The sequence below is a fragment of the Vespula pensylvanica genome, chromosome 2, assembly GCF_014466175.1.
Source record: "Vespula pensylvanica isolate Volc-1 chromosome 2, ASM1446617v1, whole genome shotgun sequence".
Classification (NCBI taxonomy): domain Eukaryota; kingdom Metazoa; phylum Arthropoda; class Insecta; order Hymenoptera; family Vespidae; genus Vespula; species Vespula pensylvanica.
In genome coordinates this window covers 17,122,968-17,140,764 of record NC_057686.1, presented here as the reverse complement: position 1 = coordinate 17,140,764, position 17,797 = coordinate 17,122,968, and the positions used below count along the sequence as shown (strand labels likewise).

At 38.5% G+C, this 17,797-nt stretch overlaps 2 long non-coding RNA genes across 2 annotated transcripts; one reads left to right on the top strand and one right to left on the bottom strand.

The window, feature by feature from the left end:
• Nucleotides 1-12,633: 12,633 nt before the first annotated feature.
• LOC122637581 lies at nucleotides 12,634-13,925 on the bottom strand. Its single transcript, XR_006329267.1, has 2 exons — nucleotides 13,640-13,925; nucleotides 12,634-13,494 (listed from the first exon to the last, which is right to left on the bottom strand). It is a non-coding gene; the product is annotated as an uncharacterized LOC122637581 (long non-coding RNA).
• A 686-nt stretch (nucleotides 13,926-14,611) lies between these two features.
• Nucleotides 14,612-15,304, top strand: LOC122637747. The gene is made up of 2 exons (XR_006329295.1): nucleotides 14,612-14,793; nucleotides 14,942-15,304. It is a non-coding gene; the product is annotated as an uncharacterized LOC122637747 (long non-coding RNA).
• Nucleotides 15,305-17,797: the final 2,493 nt, after the last annotated feature.

Sequence of the window (17,797 nt, the reverse complement as noted above, 5' to 3'; positions counted from 1 at the left end):
CCTTTCTATACGGTAAGCTTCGCCATGAGGGATTAGAGAGATGGGACGTTAGCCGAGCGAAAGGTCGAGGAACTCGAGCCGGATATCAAGGGTGTACCCTCCGCTTGCGGTTTCAACGAAACCGCGGCTCGGCGAGATTTTTGAAGACGCACTTCCAAGAGATCGATACGCCCTGTAAACTACGTCGAAACTTCGTTCTTGCGACGCTCAGGGGAATGGAAAGGACCAGAGAGGAGTACTGGTTAAACTGGATGAGGTTGTCACAGTGAATATTTGGCTGTTAGGCCGTGCTCGGTTCGATTTACTGGCTTAATTTAGTTCGCCTATGAAATATCTACTTTATTCCCGTGGGCCGTGCGTTCAGAATTCTGGTCGACAGTGGCCGCCGACCACACGCAATGCATATTTTATCGTGCAATACGCTTTCGAGCTCGTACGGAAAGCAATACTTCCTTGCGTCTGTTGTGCATTCGCACGAGAGCGAATGAAAAAGAAAAAAAAAAAAAAAAGAGAGAAAAAAAAGAAAATAGAAAGGAGAAAAAAGAACAAGTGGAGGGGAAAAAAGCAAAGGGAAGAGGAAATGTATCTAACCGACTATTGCATATCGCACGTTGCGTTTCATCTATTCTAACAATAAATTCATTGCGATCACCGTAATTCGACCGACTCTATCTTACGCAATACCGTAGTTAAAACGAAGCTAGAAACACGACGACAGTTGGCACACAGCTGGAGTTAGCTCTAATTTTACGTAATACCGCATAAGCATTGAATTGTTAAACGATCGATATTCACCCTGTAATGTCCGATCACGCGCGTGCCTTTACTACTGATTCTCGCTTTACGCTTTAGCCAATCGATCAAAGCCAAAGCGTTACGCACGTTTCGATGTTACCAAACTGATTTGCCATTGTCTTCTCTTTGTCTCGAATGATGTATTACGTATATACCTGATATTTGATCATATCATTATTATAATAAACATTATTTCTATTCGTGTGATTTCAATGATATTATTTTACAAATTAGAATTTCATTGATACTTTTCTTCTATCAACCAAATGACGAATCAAAACACGTTGGAAATTGAAGAAGATATTTTAACGTTCTCTCTCTTTCTCTCTCTCACTCTCTCTCTCTCTCTCCCTTTCTCTCTCTCTCCCATATTATTCTCGTTAAATTCGACTACGACGACTAATCCAAACGAACCTTTTCGCGTTTGAGTTTTGACGGGAGCGTAAGAGAGCGTCCGTAGAGCGTAATCGCGCAGCTCGGCTTTACGACGGAGTTTCACCCTCTCTCTCTCTCTCTCTCTCTCTCTCTCTCTCTCTCTCTCTCTCTCTCTGCGATCATCCCGCAAAGCTCTTGGCTATTTACAATGTAACTACGAAGGATCCCTCGAGCCCCGACGTTCTCCATACACGTGCGAAAGAGACTCGTTCCACTAAATTCCCTCGTGATACGCTTCGATATATATATATATATATATATATATATATATATATTACATCGATATATATATATCTACTCTTTCTCTCTCTCTTTGTCACTTTCTCTGTCTCTTTCTGTCTCTCTGTCTGTCTCTCTCTCTCTCTCTCTCTCTCTCTCTCTCTCTCTTTCTCTCTCTCTCTCTCTCTCTCTCTATGCGTACGAACACATTGCCAAATTTTCCCGAACGGTTACTCTCAACATGTATTTTCCACGTGGGAAATGTTAGTTCGTTCTAGGAACCTCTGCTTCTCTTCATTTTCTCTTTCTCTCTTTCTCTCTCACTCTCTCAGCCTCTCTTTTTTTCTCTCCCGTCCTTTTTCTTTTTTCTTTCTGTCTTTTTCTTTCTTTTCTTTTCTTCTTTTTTTTCACAATTTCCTGTTGCGCTAATATCGATTGTTCCCTTTACTACCGGGCCTTCCCTCGGGAAAAAGAAGGAAACTTGCACCGGACGCGACGCTTAACGCCGACTAATCTGCGCTTCCTCCCTCCCCTCTTCTACTCTTATCCTCTCTTCTTTTCTTTCTCTCTCTCTCTCTCCCTCTCTTTTCTGTTCGTTTTAAGCTCCCTTATTTCAACCCTTTGCTTCGTCGTTATTTCTCTTTCTCCTTACCTCCCTTGAAATTCTCTCTCTCTCTCTCTCTCTCTCTCTTGTTCTCTCTTTCTCTCTCTGCGATTAGTAATCTCCCGTTTTCCTCGGTATTTCAACATTTTAATTTAATTGTATCATCGAATTTTATTATAAACGATAATGGTAATGGATCTTTATCATCTTTATTAATTTTAATGGAAAGATTCAGCGATATAAGATCGTATGTCCCGATAACGATCGTAAATTCTATTGCCAGAAGGTAAACGTATAAATGAAAATAAGGTGAACTCATACGGGGGTTTAAAATATGAGGGAAGATTAATCTGGGAATTCGTTTGGTTTGTTCTCGTTATAATATCCAGAGACATATCCCCATGGAATTTTTTATTTAAAAATAAATAAGAGGAACATTTGTTCGAGTAACGTTATATTAATAACAAAAATGAAAAAAACAAGTCAATACCAATCGTATTTGTATTATCGTATTTCTATATTTCTACCGTAAGAGTTTATGAGATATTACATACGTAAACTCGGTTATGTCTCGTTCATGTTGTATATACGGTTGAATTTAGAGTCAACTTACATGTATCAACATTAACTATATTATATGATGTGTTTAAACGTATACGCACCTACGTTTACATACCTAGTTAAATAATCAACGAGTGGAAACGATAATTAATAAAAGTAAGAAAGAAAAGCTTCGTTAAATTTTTATAGAATGTATTGTTGTTATAACGCACTTGGATTATTTTATATTCATTGTATTTATTATTATTACATCCTTCTCGTTGGCCAACTTAACGTAGGTCACGCGAGTTTCTATCTCATTAATGTTGGAAACATGAAATACCTATGTAAGTTTGAAAATAGAGATGGTATAATAGAGAAAACGCGTTGTGCCTTGAAAATAACCCACGGAATGAAATTTCAAAGTGCGAACTTCCGAGTGCTCTATTTTAAAATGTATACGCTCGAAAAAAATTGTAAGCTCTGTACCGAGAGTATCGGTATAACTGCAGAGAGAGAAAGAGAGAAAGAGAGAGAGAGAGAGAGAGAGAGAGAGAGAAAGAGAGAGATGAAAGAGATGTAATCGCCTGTCTGGTACAAAATTAGGCGAACTTTCCATAATGAGTAGAATACAGTTCGATAATAAAATACACGCGTGTTGTATGTTGTGTATGTGTATGTGCCTATACACATACATACATACATCATACATATACATATATATATATATATATATATGTATACAAGTTCTCGCGTTCATGATGAAAGAGTAATTATCTAAAACCATGCAGGATGATTAACGAAGCTTAATGAAGTTCTGAGAAAATAGATATCTACGTGCGTTTGATTAAGCGGATAAGATCCAAAGGGGACATGAAATTTAATACGAACTGTCGTAGCGAACAATCGTCCTTTTAACGATTAATGGCTCCAAAACTTTGGCAAAACGGCTTCTCGAGAGCAACGGGCGGACGTGCGTACACATCGACATCGATCCTCATCAGGCTTTAACGGCGCATGTGCGCTACCATGAAGACTAGATAATGAAAATGGTTTGCGGCCAGGCTGTTGACAAGTCGACTACGAACTTTGAAAGCAAATTGTCGTGAATTCCGAGTCGGCCGAGGTAAACTTTTCCCTAGCGTCTACCTAGCTTGGTTTGAACTAGATTGAGAGACGAAGTAAAAGAAAGAAAGAAAGAGAGAGAGAGAGAGAGAGAGAGAGAGAGAGAGAGAGAGAGAGAGAGAAAGAGAGGAAAGAGTATTGTTACTCGACGAAGAAATAAAAAGTAAGCTCGTATCGAAAGTAGATTCGCTTAAACAAACCCCTCAGGACGATGCAATCTCTATTTTCCTCGATAGTTCGAAAAGAAAAGGAAAAAGAGGATTATTCTGGTACTCCGGAAAAAGAGTCAGTTCGTTATTAGAAAATATCATCGAGACCCGTGGAAAAGAACGAAGTAAGTAAGTAAGTAAGCAAGTAAGTAAGTAAGTAAATAAGTAAGTAAGTAAGGTACCTAAATAAAAATTCCTCATAAGGTTTTAAAAGGATGAAAGGATCTAACAAAGAATTACACATATCGTAATAACGACTTGGTTTCTACGGTGGGATAAGGGAAGAAAATTTATACGAACAGTTTGACGTGACAAATGAAAAAAGGAAGAAAGAAAGAAAAAAAGAAATGGAAAAGAAGGAAAAAGAAAAAGAAAAAAGAAAAGGGCATTCGGTTAAATAGCGTCGAGCGTCGAACCAGAGAAAAGAGTCCTTTATCGGTAAGGGTTTCTTGCACGGTCTTTGACCGATCGATCTCATTGCATCGCGTAGCGTCGCGTCGTATAGATCGATAGATCGACTGATCGATCGATCGATCGATCGATTAATCGGTCGATCTATCGATCGGTCGTCCAATCGTACGATCGATTCCTTTGTCGATTATTTCCGACAGGACGACCAGGGAACACCGGACCGTAATTTTTCGCGGTCTCTATCGCGTAACAAACGAGACCGAGCTTGGACTAGACGGAGTAACACTGATTCTTCGCTTCAAGTATTAACGACCGTCTGTGCACTCTCGGCTCACCTTCGACCCATCTCAAGCTCGACTTTTCCCAGTCCGACTACTACCATCTTTTTATTTTCTTCTTTTTCCTTTTTTCTTTTTTTATACTGATTGCGTCGTTTCCAAAGGAGATACGAATACGACGATGATTTTGTCAAATCCTCTCTTCTCTCTTCCTCTTCTTGGACACACGTCCGTAATTAATATCCGTCGTGTGTAATTATAATGTCGGCCGACACATGTACGAAATAGTTAGGAATACAAATATTTTGTGTCTTCTTTTCTCCTACTCTTCTTTTTCTTTTTCTTTTTCTTTATATATATATATATTTTTTTTTTGTTCGTTTTTCCTTTTTTTCCTTTCGCCCTTCGAATAATTAGTACACGTACATTATTTTCGGTGGAAGGTTCTCGTTGGCTGGTCCCATCTGCCACGACTGCGCGAATTAACAAACGCGACATCTTCGGATAGAAAAAGAGCTCTGCTTTCTCTCTCTCTCTTTCTTCTCTCTTCTTTGCTCTCACAGTAACGTGCGAGCGTAGCTCGTTGCTTATTTAATTATGCGGAAAGCATCGTCCAGACTCTCGGGCTAGATAGATACTTTTATTCCGATTAGTAGAGAATCCTTCGCTCTTCGATGCTTACTTCAGAAATGAGAGAGAGAAAGACTGTATGTATATATATATATATATATATATATATATATATATATACCTATATATGAGAAAGAAAGAGAAAGAGAAAGAGAGAGAGAGAGAGAGAGAAAGGGAAGGTATAATTCGATCCCTTCGAATTCATTTTGAGAAGCGTATAAATTATAGAAAGGATTCGAGGGAGACTAATGGAAATCGGCGTTCGATCGATCACCGATTAATTAGTTTTCAATTAAATCTTGCGTTCCATTAACGAGACGCTTGACTTATTGGCTAAACCAATATCGATTTGGGTCACACTTGATCTCTCTGTCTATCTCTCTCTCTCTCTCTCTCTCTCTCTCTCTCTCTCTCTCTTTTACAAATACGCATACACAAACGCGTTTGTGTCTCTATGTATATAGACACAATTGATGTTGAATTCTAATGCGAGCGTGGGACAAATGGATGGATCAGATTTTCGGAAATTGCAATCACGATTGACTAACCACGGGCTCCGTGGCGGCGCAGTTCGTCGAATTTACAAGATACTACCCAACGAAACTCATAGCTCAGATTACGAACAGCATCCTCCGTGGCCTTTGTTCCATAAATTCTCGGACCGGTGCTGCCGAGAACCGACAGCCTCTTCCTTTCTCTCTCTTTCTCATCTCTCTCATTCCTCTCTCTCTCTTTCTCTCTCTCTCTCTCTCTCTCTCTCTCTTTCTTCCTTTCTCTTTCTCTCTTGGTACATTTACAGATCCGCCCAGGAGAACGAAGATTTCTGACAAGACAATTACCGTTCTAATCTACTTTCCGATCTGTTACTAATGAGTCTTAATTCGATTCGAACCACAGCCGAGACACCATTCTTCAATTTCATGTTATTTATATCGAATATCCGTGCTATAATGTTCTTCTTTGATGAACGTCTCTCTCTCTTTCTCTCTCTCTCTCTCTCTCTCTCTCTCTCTCTCTCTCTGTCTCTCTCTCTCTCTTTTTCTTATTCTCTCGACTACTCTAGTAATTTTACCGATTATCAAAGATCGAGATTATCAAAGTTTTATAAATTTGATTTATAATTCCTATCTATATTTGTCTGTTCGGTAGAGTTAATCATCACTGCTAGTTCGTATCACTCTTTCTCCCACTTTTCTCCTTCCTTCTCTGTCTTTCTTATTTTCTGAGATGATTCAAACGCTTCTCGTCATTTTATGAATAATTTCTCAATTGACAAAGATACTTTCTCGTATCTGATCCGATGAATCGATCAATGATCACGTTTCTTATCTTCTCTTATTCGAAGAGACGTAGAGAAAAAAAAGAGAGAGAGAGAGAGAGAGAGAGAGAGAGAGAGAGAGAGAGAAAGAGAGATAAAAAGAGAAAAGGGAAGAGAAAAAGAAATACTTTCAGGGCCATAAATAAGAACGAGTGGCACGAGTGCGCAAGCACGAAGGAGTTTCTTTTCATTTTTCTTTTTTTTTTTTGTTTATCGCGCTTACACGCCAGGAAAAGAAGAAATAGGAGGTGGAGAAGGATCAGGAGAATGAGGAGGGGGAGAAGGAGGATGAGGATAAGGATGAGGATGAGGATGAGAAGAAGGAGGAGAAAGAAAAAGGGTACACAACTCGTAGTCGTATCTTTTGCGACTCTCTCGGCCAACAAACACCGTGTGCCGCCTATGATTCATTTATTCGAGAAAAGATGTTTCCGTGTTGAGAAGCGTGATAGAGAATTTCCAAGTAGGTAAAATGGGTGCAAGATGTTTTCCTTCGTTTCTTTTCTCAAATCTCTACGTTTCTTCAAGTCGGCTTTATCGGGTGCACGTGTTGTTCTTATCTACGTTTCTTCACCCGCCACTTTACTGAAACTTTTCTTGAATATCGTAATATTTTCGATGAGAATCGAAAAATTTCTTTTTCTCTCTTTCTCTCTCTTTTTACAAACGAACTTGTCTATCTTTTACGTTTATACATATGAACGTTTTATTACAGATACATACATACCTACGTAGATATTCTTATATACGGGCCTCTGAAAATGAGGAAGGAAATGAGAGAATAGTAAAAAAAAAAAAAGGAAAAGGAAAGAAAAGAAAAAAGAAAGAGAGCAAAAATCAAGAAATAAAATAAAAAACGAAGAAGAATATAAAGAGAAAGCTGAGGCCCCAGAGGGAGAATTTCGTTATGGTATCGCAAAAACAAACAACCTCGAATCCGAAATCGTATTTGAAATATAAAATCCGCGCTCGCTTTGCGTCGATGCGCAACGCATTGTTTACTATCCTAATATTGCTAAAACCATTCTTTTTTTCCTTTTCAAATAGTTTTTGTTTCGCGCGTTCCTATCTTCCTCTTCATTTCTTTCTCTTCCTCGCTTTGATTTTATTTTTCAATTCTTTTTTGTTTGATCATCGACGAGTCCCCTACGTTTTCATTAATACACCCTATGAATAGCGGCCATACGGCACGTATCGTTCGTTCGTATCGCGTATTATACCTATACTCATGCAGGGTGGTCTATTGAGAGGTGGATAAACTGTATCTCCGGATTGCTCGATGAAGGAAGGAAGGAAGGAAGGAAGGAAGGAAGGAAGGAAGGAAGGAAGAAGAGAGAGAAAGAGAGAGAGAGAGAGAGAAAAAATATATACGAATGGCCGGGAAAAGTGATTTACATGGAGCATTGGCGTGGCGATATTCACTGGCCATTCACGTTTCAATGCGTCTACGAGGAAGGAAATTTTCAACAATCTCGTACGAGATTCTCTTATGAAAGCGCTTGAGAATGAGCGTTCATTAGAATTCTGTATTTAACGAAATAGCAAGATAGAAAGACAGAGATGGAGATAGATAGAAATAGAGAGAGAGAGAGAGCGAGAGAGAAAGAGAGAGAGAGAGAGAGAGAGAGAGAGAGAAAGAGACTCTTGAATTAGTTTAAACGCCACGAACGTAGGCGTGTTTTCGATCGAGTAGATTGCCTCCCATACCTATACCTATACCTATAACTATACCTATACCTATACCTATCTCTACCGAGCTATACGAACCTACCTACTCACTTGGCTCCAGCACGAAACTTCATTTAAGCGTACCGAACGTAAATGAGTTAACACGGACAATGAGCCCGTTTTCTACAACGTTATTTTCACGAAGCTCGCCTAGCGGCCTCGTAGTCGGCATACCTCGACGGGTTTTAGGCTTGCCACCCCCGTCCTCAACCCCCTTCTCTTCCCTTCTCTTCCCTCCTGTCTGTCTCTTCGGCATCGTTCTTGTCCCTAGAGAGTCGGTTGTTGCCGTCGTTACCATTAGCATCGAAATTATCGGCATCGACGGTCCTCGAAAATTAACACGATTTCTCGGAAGGATACGGCAGGATGGGTCGGCTATTTCTGACGGGACGATTAGTTCGACGGTCTAGTTCCTCTCTCTAAGGCATCAACCTTCTTCTTTCTATTCTTTTTCTCTTCTTCCTATATAATAAATGAGTTTTGGAGCCGAAGGAAAAAGAAGGATGGGCTTGGTCGTGCCAGCGGACTACGAAGTACGTCGTCGTCGCCCTCGTCGTCGTCGTCGTCGTCGTCGTCTTCGTCGTCGTACTACGAGAAGGAGTTTCGAGGACGACTGTGCTCGTAGACTTGAAGACAAGAAGAGAGAGAGAGAGAGAGAGAGAGAGAGAGAGAGAGAGTGAGAGAGAGACAGAAATGGGGAGCACCCCTAGCAGCCACGGGCGGTGGTATAAAGAATGCAACGTGAATGACGTGAAACGAATTCCTATGCAAAGCGTGACGAGGGGATAGGAGAGCAAGGGGAAAAGGAAAGAAGAAGAAGAAGAAGAAGAAGAAGAAGAAGAAGAATGAAAGAGAAAAAGAGAAAAGATGCGTAGATGGTCCCCTCTAACTAGCAGCTCGCATCATTAACGGGTCTTGTTTGTTTTACAGTGTAGAAAGGACACGCCCATCTCGCCGTCATTCTCTTTCGGTTCCTCCGGACCGAAAGCGGAGCCTACTCTTGATCCCTCAACGTTCCTCCTTCTTCTCTTTCCGAAACCCTCCCCTATCTCTTCGTCATCGTCGTCGTAGACGACGGTGTCCCCTTTCGTCTACGCGTTAATAGCTTGTTAAATATAAACGACCAAATCATGGATTTCCTTCTTTCTCTCTTTCTCTCTCCTATAAATATCTATGTATGTACGTACGTACATATGTATGTATGTTTGTATGTATTACCTACCTACCTACCTACTTACCAACCTACCTACCTACCTACCTACCTACCTACCTACCTACCTATCTATTTCTTTTGTTCGTTTTTGCAATCGGTTCGGCGTGCTTTCCTCCTTGATTCGTCGTCGTTCGATAACGAATAAGAAAGAGAGAGGTAGAAAAAGAGAGAATCATCCAACGACCTTCGAGAGAAGACAAGCTCCTTCTCGAGCTCGTGGAACGAGATACTCTCTCGATGGGACGACTCGTGGCAAGTAAAAAAAGGAACACCGTGTATAAGGAGAGCTCGTTCTCGGCCTTCTCTCAGCCCGTTCTGCGTATACATATTCATGGTATCATTACCGCCTCGTGAAACATGCTATTGGTAAACGTTTCTGTTGCTCACCCTCTTTGTAGTTCTTCTTCTTCTTCTACTACTACATTACTACTACTACTCTACTACTACTAGTACACTACTGCTGCTGCTGCTGTTGCTGCTGCTGCTACGTCTTTTTCTTCTCTCTTTCTCTCTCTTGTTTCTTTCCAATCTTTTCATCCTCACGGATGCTTGCAGCACGTAGCAGCGTGGGCTTCTTTATAAATTACCATCGTGACACCGATTCCACGGTACCGATGACAAAGTAACCGAAAGGAAGAGCGTCTTCTCTTGTAGCTTTAGTATCGGTGCTTGGAGGTAGAAACGAACAGTATAGTCGATCGATCGATCGATCACTTTCTCGATTTACTGCTTCGTACTTGTTCCCGAGCAGATTTCGAGAACGAACGTCGCGTGTAAGTACGGCTGAACGTTGAAAAGAAGCGAAAAGAAGGTATACCTATACGATTTCGAGTGCCCTACGGATATATCGGCTTTTCGCTAACGAGAAAATTTTTTATCGACGAATAAGAGAAAGAGAAAACGAAAGAGAAAGAGAACGAGGGAGAGAGAGAGAGAGAGAGAGAGAGAGAGAGAGAGAGGGAGAGAGACGATAAACCGAGAGAATAATCGGACAGAGTCGTTTATTCCTGACGGATTTTATAAAATTTATTGGATATAACGGGTGTTTCGTTAATTTATGCATGAATTATTTCTCAGGATTCACATAGATTAGAAAAATATTAAACGAACGCTTTGATCCTGAATAATTTAAAAAAGAAAAGAGAATGTTAAATATTGAAACTAATACATGGAAATGGTTAAGTATTTGTTGCTAGAATCGGAATGATCTATTCGATTTATTCGAGCGGAACCGATACAAGAGAAGAACGTTTTCTGTATTATTTCGATTTGATGTACAGCGAGATCCCATACGCTCTCTCTTTCTCTCACTCTCTCTCTCTCTCTCTCTCTCTCTCTCTCTCTCTCTCTCTCTCTCTTCTCGTATCCCTCCCGCTATTCTCTTGGGAAATTAAAAAAAATTCCAATCCATAGACGGCCCACAGGTCAGGAATGAAAGGTGGTAACGCATACGAAACTATTTATTTCTTTCTCTGTCTTTTTCTCTCCACCTCTTTCTCTCTCTTTCTCTCTCTCTCTCTCTCTCTCTCGCTCTCTCTTTCTCTCTTTTTTCCTCTTAGGTTCGAGTAGCATGTGTATTGAGATCAAAGTTCTACGTCATTTTAAGATTATTTGGAAAAAAAACAAAATAAAAGAAAGAAAGTTTATATATCATGATTCGCAAGGATTAGAAGATATTAAACAAATGTTTTTCGATCATAGATGCTTTAATTAAAAATATTAACTAATGCACTAAACCACAGCAATGTAAAGTATTTGTTGAATCGGATTTGTTGAATCATCAAGACGAATTAATTATCACGGTAGTTAGTCATCAAGACTAGGTAATAAATCTAATTGATAGATAGATAATAATCTCGTCTGATTTGTCATATGTTATCTCGTAATCAAGTAATTAAAGGCCGTTCAATTTGAGGTAGTAACATCGTTATCGTCGCAATATTTATTCTATGACGATATATCGTATCGATTTTACTTCCTGATAAATAATATAAGGTAGATTTCGCAAGGTATAGAGAGAAATAAAAATAAAAATAAGAATGAAAATAAAATTGAAAATAAAAATAAATAAAACATAAAAGTAAAAAAAGATATAATGAACAAAAAAAAAATGGAAGGTGAGGGGAAGGGAGTAAACTAAAGAAGAAGAAACACAGCAAAGAGATTCGCATTTTTTTTACTGATTTTTCAAAAAAAAAATATATATATATATACATACATATACGTATGTATGTATGTATATATCGAATCTCGTAAATACGGACCATGCTGTTGGAGTTCTATCGCACGTTGGTTCGGTCAAGAGATAAGCGAAGCTGGGAGTGAGAGAAGGAGTAGGAGAGGTGATAGGAAAAGGAGACGGAGGTGGAGATGGAATTGAGAAGGGTGGGAGGTTTCGATTTCGAGATTTTTATTGGAATAAAACGTATCGGGGAAATAAATCGGCGCGTGTAAGATCGAAGTCACACGATAGTTCATCGGTATTCCGTGCAGCTTCGACGATCTGTAAATCCGCGGCTTATCGACAACATTACCGTAAAACGTTGCCCCTGCAACAAGCGTGCTAGTATTAACGTGCCGGGGGCATCAATGAGATGACCAGAACGTGTAGGTGCTAGAATAAACTGTATCCTACGAGCTCTCGTAAATTTGTTCGGTATACAAACGACCGATCTACAATGTATAAACAATAAACGATATATACACTATACGGAATAAAAGGAGATAGAGAGAGAAAGAGAGAGAAAGAGAGATAGAGAGAGGGGAAGATAATACAGGAGGAAACATAGTATGCTTGTTTTAAACTCCCGTGAGAGTCTAGGACTTTACGAGAGAGATTGAGGGGGTATGGGGGTTGAAAACAATCGTAGGAGCTATGTTAAAGAAAGCGTATAGTTTTCTAAGCTTGAGGTATATACTTACATACGTGTGTTCGTTGAATGACTACCGTCTATAAAAGGAAAGAAATTGGAATGATAAAGAGAGGGAAATAGAGAGAGAGAGAGAGAGAGAGAGAGAGAGAGAGAGAGAAAGAAAGAGGAAAGAAAAATAGATCTTAAATTAAAGGATAAATTCTATAGGGGTTAGTAACAAAGCATAAAAGAAATGTCATTGATATGTTTCATCTCTTTTTTTTTTTTTTTATTATGTAATTTATTTCGGCAAAACCAATAATATCGCATTGAAACGTTCGTCTAGTAAAAAATTGAATTCTTTCGAGTTCTCATTTATAAATTTTTATATTAAAAATTTTTTTTTAAGAGAGCTTCCGTTCAACAACCCTTCATTATATATTGCACGTTATATTACCGAGTACATTATAATTATGAAAAAGAACGAGAATAGTGTGTTGAATTCATGCTCTAGAAATTTCAAATAGATCGTTTCTTAGTGGTTGTATCTAATATTTTATAACGATAATATTTCGTAGTTCCTCGTGAATTCCTTTATTTCGAGATGCTCTTGACGTTATATCAAGATCGACGTCGGAACGTTTCCTACGTCTTGCATCAAGAAAAGAGAAGCGAAGAAAAGAAAAGAGAAATAGAGCGACAGAGATAATGTTCACGAGATTTTGTATGAGCGAAAAACGATTTAGTATGAAATACGCGGTTCGTTGGTGAATTCCATTAAATAAAATGTAATACAGTTATCGCGTTCGAACTGTTTCATTTTTCTATAAATTTTTCTATAAACATTTGTTAATATTATAAAACGTAGAAACGCAACGTATATCATTTCGATAGTATCAGAAACTTAGACGTGTAATAAAGACGTGTAATACGTCCTACTTACGTACACAAAGATCTATACGCTCTCGTTCGACGATCGACGATTTTTCTCGATGAAAATTAAGTTACGTACCTTTATTAAATTTCTCAATGCGCAATGCCGTAATATCCGATGATATCTCGAGTAAAGTGAGAGGGATTAAACTGGCCAGATGGGTAATATTGCCAACTTGCTCGTACAGTTACCAACACGTGGCGCTGTTAATCACATCGAATTACAACACATGCAGCCAATGCATTTAGAGATATTCGAATCCAGTTAGTTCGCCGTTGGTGTTAATGCACAGCGCGTTAGACAGGAAATTGGGATAAATCGTTGGAGGCAAATTGAATATTGCATTACCTGTTGTTCTCCGTAAGATATTGCCTGACCTTTCACTACGACGTTCGAGTTTCGATCTGATAGACGAAAAGGAAGAAAAGTCATAGTGACGTTCGATCGACGAATTTTCCAGATCCGTGAACTGCATTCTCCAAGAAATAAGACATTTTCAAATAAAAGATGAAAATGGTGTTTGGACGTTATTAATATTTACAATACACGACTATCACATCATCATCATCTTTTTTTCTCGTTAAATGAAATGTTTCAGAATCGTAAATTTTTGTCGAACGAACAAGAGCCTTCGAACGTTTTTAAATATTCATTGTCCCGATCAATTTTTCCTAATGTAATAATAACAATTCTTGTTCCATATGTAGAGTGCAGAGAGTAGCAATTAACTGCGCAAATAAACGACATTACGAGGATCGAAAGAAATAAAAGTCGAGACGCAATTAATATAATCTTCGAAGGCTGTTTCTTTTTTCCTTTTGCTCTAACTTTAATCTTTCCTTTAATAATACAATCGATAACGCAATAATCGATATCGCATAAATTCTAAAGAACTAGCGCGATCGTGTTATACGATCTGCCTCATTCTATAGGAGCTATCATCGTGCTATATTAAACATGCGTTTCATATCGGAAACTCTAGAACCACGGTTGGGTTATTGATATAGCCTCGAAACCGAGGACACGATTCGCGTTTACGTTTACGATTATTTCACGATAACTGTTAACGCGATTGTGTCGTGCTAATCGTACGATCTCACCTAATGCACGGATTGTACTTTGAAGTATACGAGTGTTATGGCACGATAACGAGCATTTATTATTCCGGAGTGCCGGCTATAATCTTAAAATGTTTATAGGAAAAAGCACGATGATAACTCGAAATGGCTTGAAACAATATATATATATATATATATATATATATATATATATATATATATGTATACGTAAAACTTTTTTCCCTCTGGGAGTATTTTTTTTTTTAAATCCAAGCTAAAAGTCTTTTTAATCTTTCATGTCATAAACGAGTACCGGAAACTAAAAGAATGATAGAGGATATTGGTCCAAGGTTTGTGTACATTTCTCTGACGATGATTCTTTTGCAAATATTTGATTCTATACCAAGGAACGATATAAAATCGGATTTTCGTGCGCGACGAAGTGTATGTATCTACCTGTATGTATGTGTATATATATACATATTTCTGTGTATGTATATATACGAAAGTTGTCAGTGTGTATAGAAAAGAAAATAATTGTATTTTCATTTAAGTATATTCTAACTTTTTTCCAATTGCTTTTTTAAATTAGTTTCGAGATTAGATACAATATCCGATGTCGGGATCTGCATAAGAGATAAGAAGAAGGTCCTATACTTTTGTTGTGATATAAAATAGCGACAGGAACGAAGGTGCGAACGAGCATGAATCTTTTCATGGTGAACGATCTCTTTGTGAATTACCTGGACATGGTGACAACCACAGGAAGATAATCTAACTACGCGCTTCCGCAAACTGTTAACGTACATTTATAGTTCCCATGAATATGGAAATAGTGTATTATCGATCGCGGAAGGTGTTCGATGAGTCGTGAGACGAAAGTAATCAACTAGTATATTTCTGGTATTTCAAGGTTGTCGTTGTCGTTAAAAATAATAAAGGTAGTATCGAAAAACCTAAGGTATTAATTTTCTATAAAAAATAGAATGAAAATAAATTTATATGTATATATAGACATATATATGTATATCAAACGAACGAGAAAAAAAGTTAACACGTTCGTCAGAGGTTAAAAACCACAGTAACACAGGAACAGTTTCCCTCTTACGTCGCGGTTCCATCAACGTGTATCAACACATATACGCACCAACATATGTTAAGGCTATCCGCACATTACACAGACAGCGTTTTAGATACTTTGCAAATGACACGGAGTGTCATCTTCATGCAGGGAGAAAAGGACGCGAAGCGTAAAAGCGTTCGCACGCGTACTTGCACGTTTCAAATGTAAGGGTGGAGAGAAAGAATGGAACGAGAAGATAGAGAGAGATAGGTAGAACAAGAAAAAGAGTAAAGAGAGAAAGAGAAAGAGAAAGAGAAAGAGAATGAGAAAGAGAGAGAAAGGCAAAGGAAGAAAGAGATAAAGAAAGAGATAGAGAACACATCGGAAAGGAGACGTTCTCCAAAAGTTCGTATAGAAGTGCGTATGTGTTTGCACGACTCTTTGCTAAGTACGATCTCCCCTTCGTTTTCCCTCTTTTTGCATGTATAAGTATCGCATTCGCTCTTAACACGTATACATATACGCACACATATACATATATATATATACACACACATACACATGTATGTATAGATGTATATGCGAACTAACGCGTAGACCGACGGACGCGACAAAAGCGACGCGTCGGACCCTCCGTCGAGGGATCGCTAATGCAGCGGTTGCACGATTTTATCTCTCGCATTCTTTAGCTAAAGGGCTGCTCCAGGCTGTGTTGGGATCGATCTGGGTATGTAGATGCACGCATACATACGTACATACATATATACTTACATATACTATCTAACTCAGCAACGTCTGTCCTATGTATAGATAACTATAGGCCAATCTTTTTCTTTCTCTTTCTCTTTCTCTTTCATTCCCCTTTTCTAGTTTTCTTTCTCTCTATTTTTTTTCCTTTTTCTTTCTTTCTTTTTTTTTTTTTTTTTTTTGAAGAAAAGAATCCCTTCCTTCTTTCGAAATACTGGCTCCAGGGATGTAGGACGCATTTAAGGAGAACGTAGCTACCTACGTGGCACGATTTCAAGCGATCTCACCCTTTCCTTTCTATCTGTCTATTTCTCTCTCTCTCTCTCTTTCTCTTAATCTCGCTCTTTTTCGTCGTCTGATTCTTCTTCTTCTTCTTCTTCTTCTTCTTCTTCTTTTCCTTCTCTGTTTTTCACAACGAATACACGAACTTAAGCCGTGTTCGTCACAATGGCGATTCAGGATCGTCCTACGGTCTATTAAATAAGGCAAAGAAATTTCTACGACGAAGGGAGAACCATGTTACTCTCTCTCTCTTTTTCTTTTTCTTTTTTTTTTCATTTCTTTCTATCTATCTCTATCTCCTTCTATCTCTCTTTTACCCCGTTCTGCAGCACATTATGTGACATTGTTAGCGAGTTAAGCTCTAATCCTACCTACCCCCACTCCAGTTCAAGCCACCTTGCCACCATATCTGTATATCTCTTTGTCCAGCTTCGTTTTCTTCTCTCGGTTCGTTCCTCTCACGATCCTCTCTCTTTCCTGATACCTATACACCCTTCTATACCTTCTATACCTTATCCTTCCCTTTTCCTTCATCCTTACGACCTTTCATTCTTCTTTACTACGATCGAAGAACACCTTTTCAATTCATTCGATAAAGAGAAGCAGAAGGAGGATGTAGAAAAAAAAAAAAAAACGAAAATGACGACGACAACGACGACGTCGTCTCGTTGGCCTAAGCTGGCACAAATATCGGCTGGAATCTTATCGACGATTAGATCTCATCTGATTAGTATTAGGAATAATGGCTTAAAGGGACGAGAAAGAGAGAGAGAAATAGGTACGTAATACGATGAAACCGTTTGCTCACCTATATAACGTGTCTCCTATACATAGATATTTAATTGTGTTCAGGTAGACAAAGATAGATAGACAGATAGATATATAGATAGACGGATGGATGGATAGAGAGAGAATTTTCTTTTTTATTCTTGTCACAGATGACATCCCTTGTGAACATATGGTTGTTCCCTTATTTATGTTTCTTACTTTTAAAGGTTTAGTTTTAATATCTTTCTTTACGTACGTACGTATATATTTCCAGTCACTTAAATTACACAGTTTCTTTTTCTTCTTCTTTTTTTTTTTTTTTTTTTTCTTTTTCTTTACTCATAGAGAAACTTATTTGTATAGTTTATATAGTCATGTAGAAGCCATGTAAATTTTTGTTAGTCCGCGTGAAAAAGTTATTTACCTTCATTTTACGCATTATAATCTTCCATAGCTTCCTTTCAGTCTTGTGTAAGTGGATGAACGCATTTTGTTGAATCTTAAATAACTACGGAGCTAAACAACGACGTTCTACACGGTATGTTCTAACATGCAAAGAGAGAACACCGTCCGATGGTAAGGGTCTGA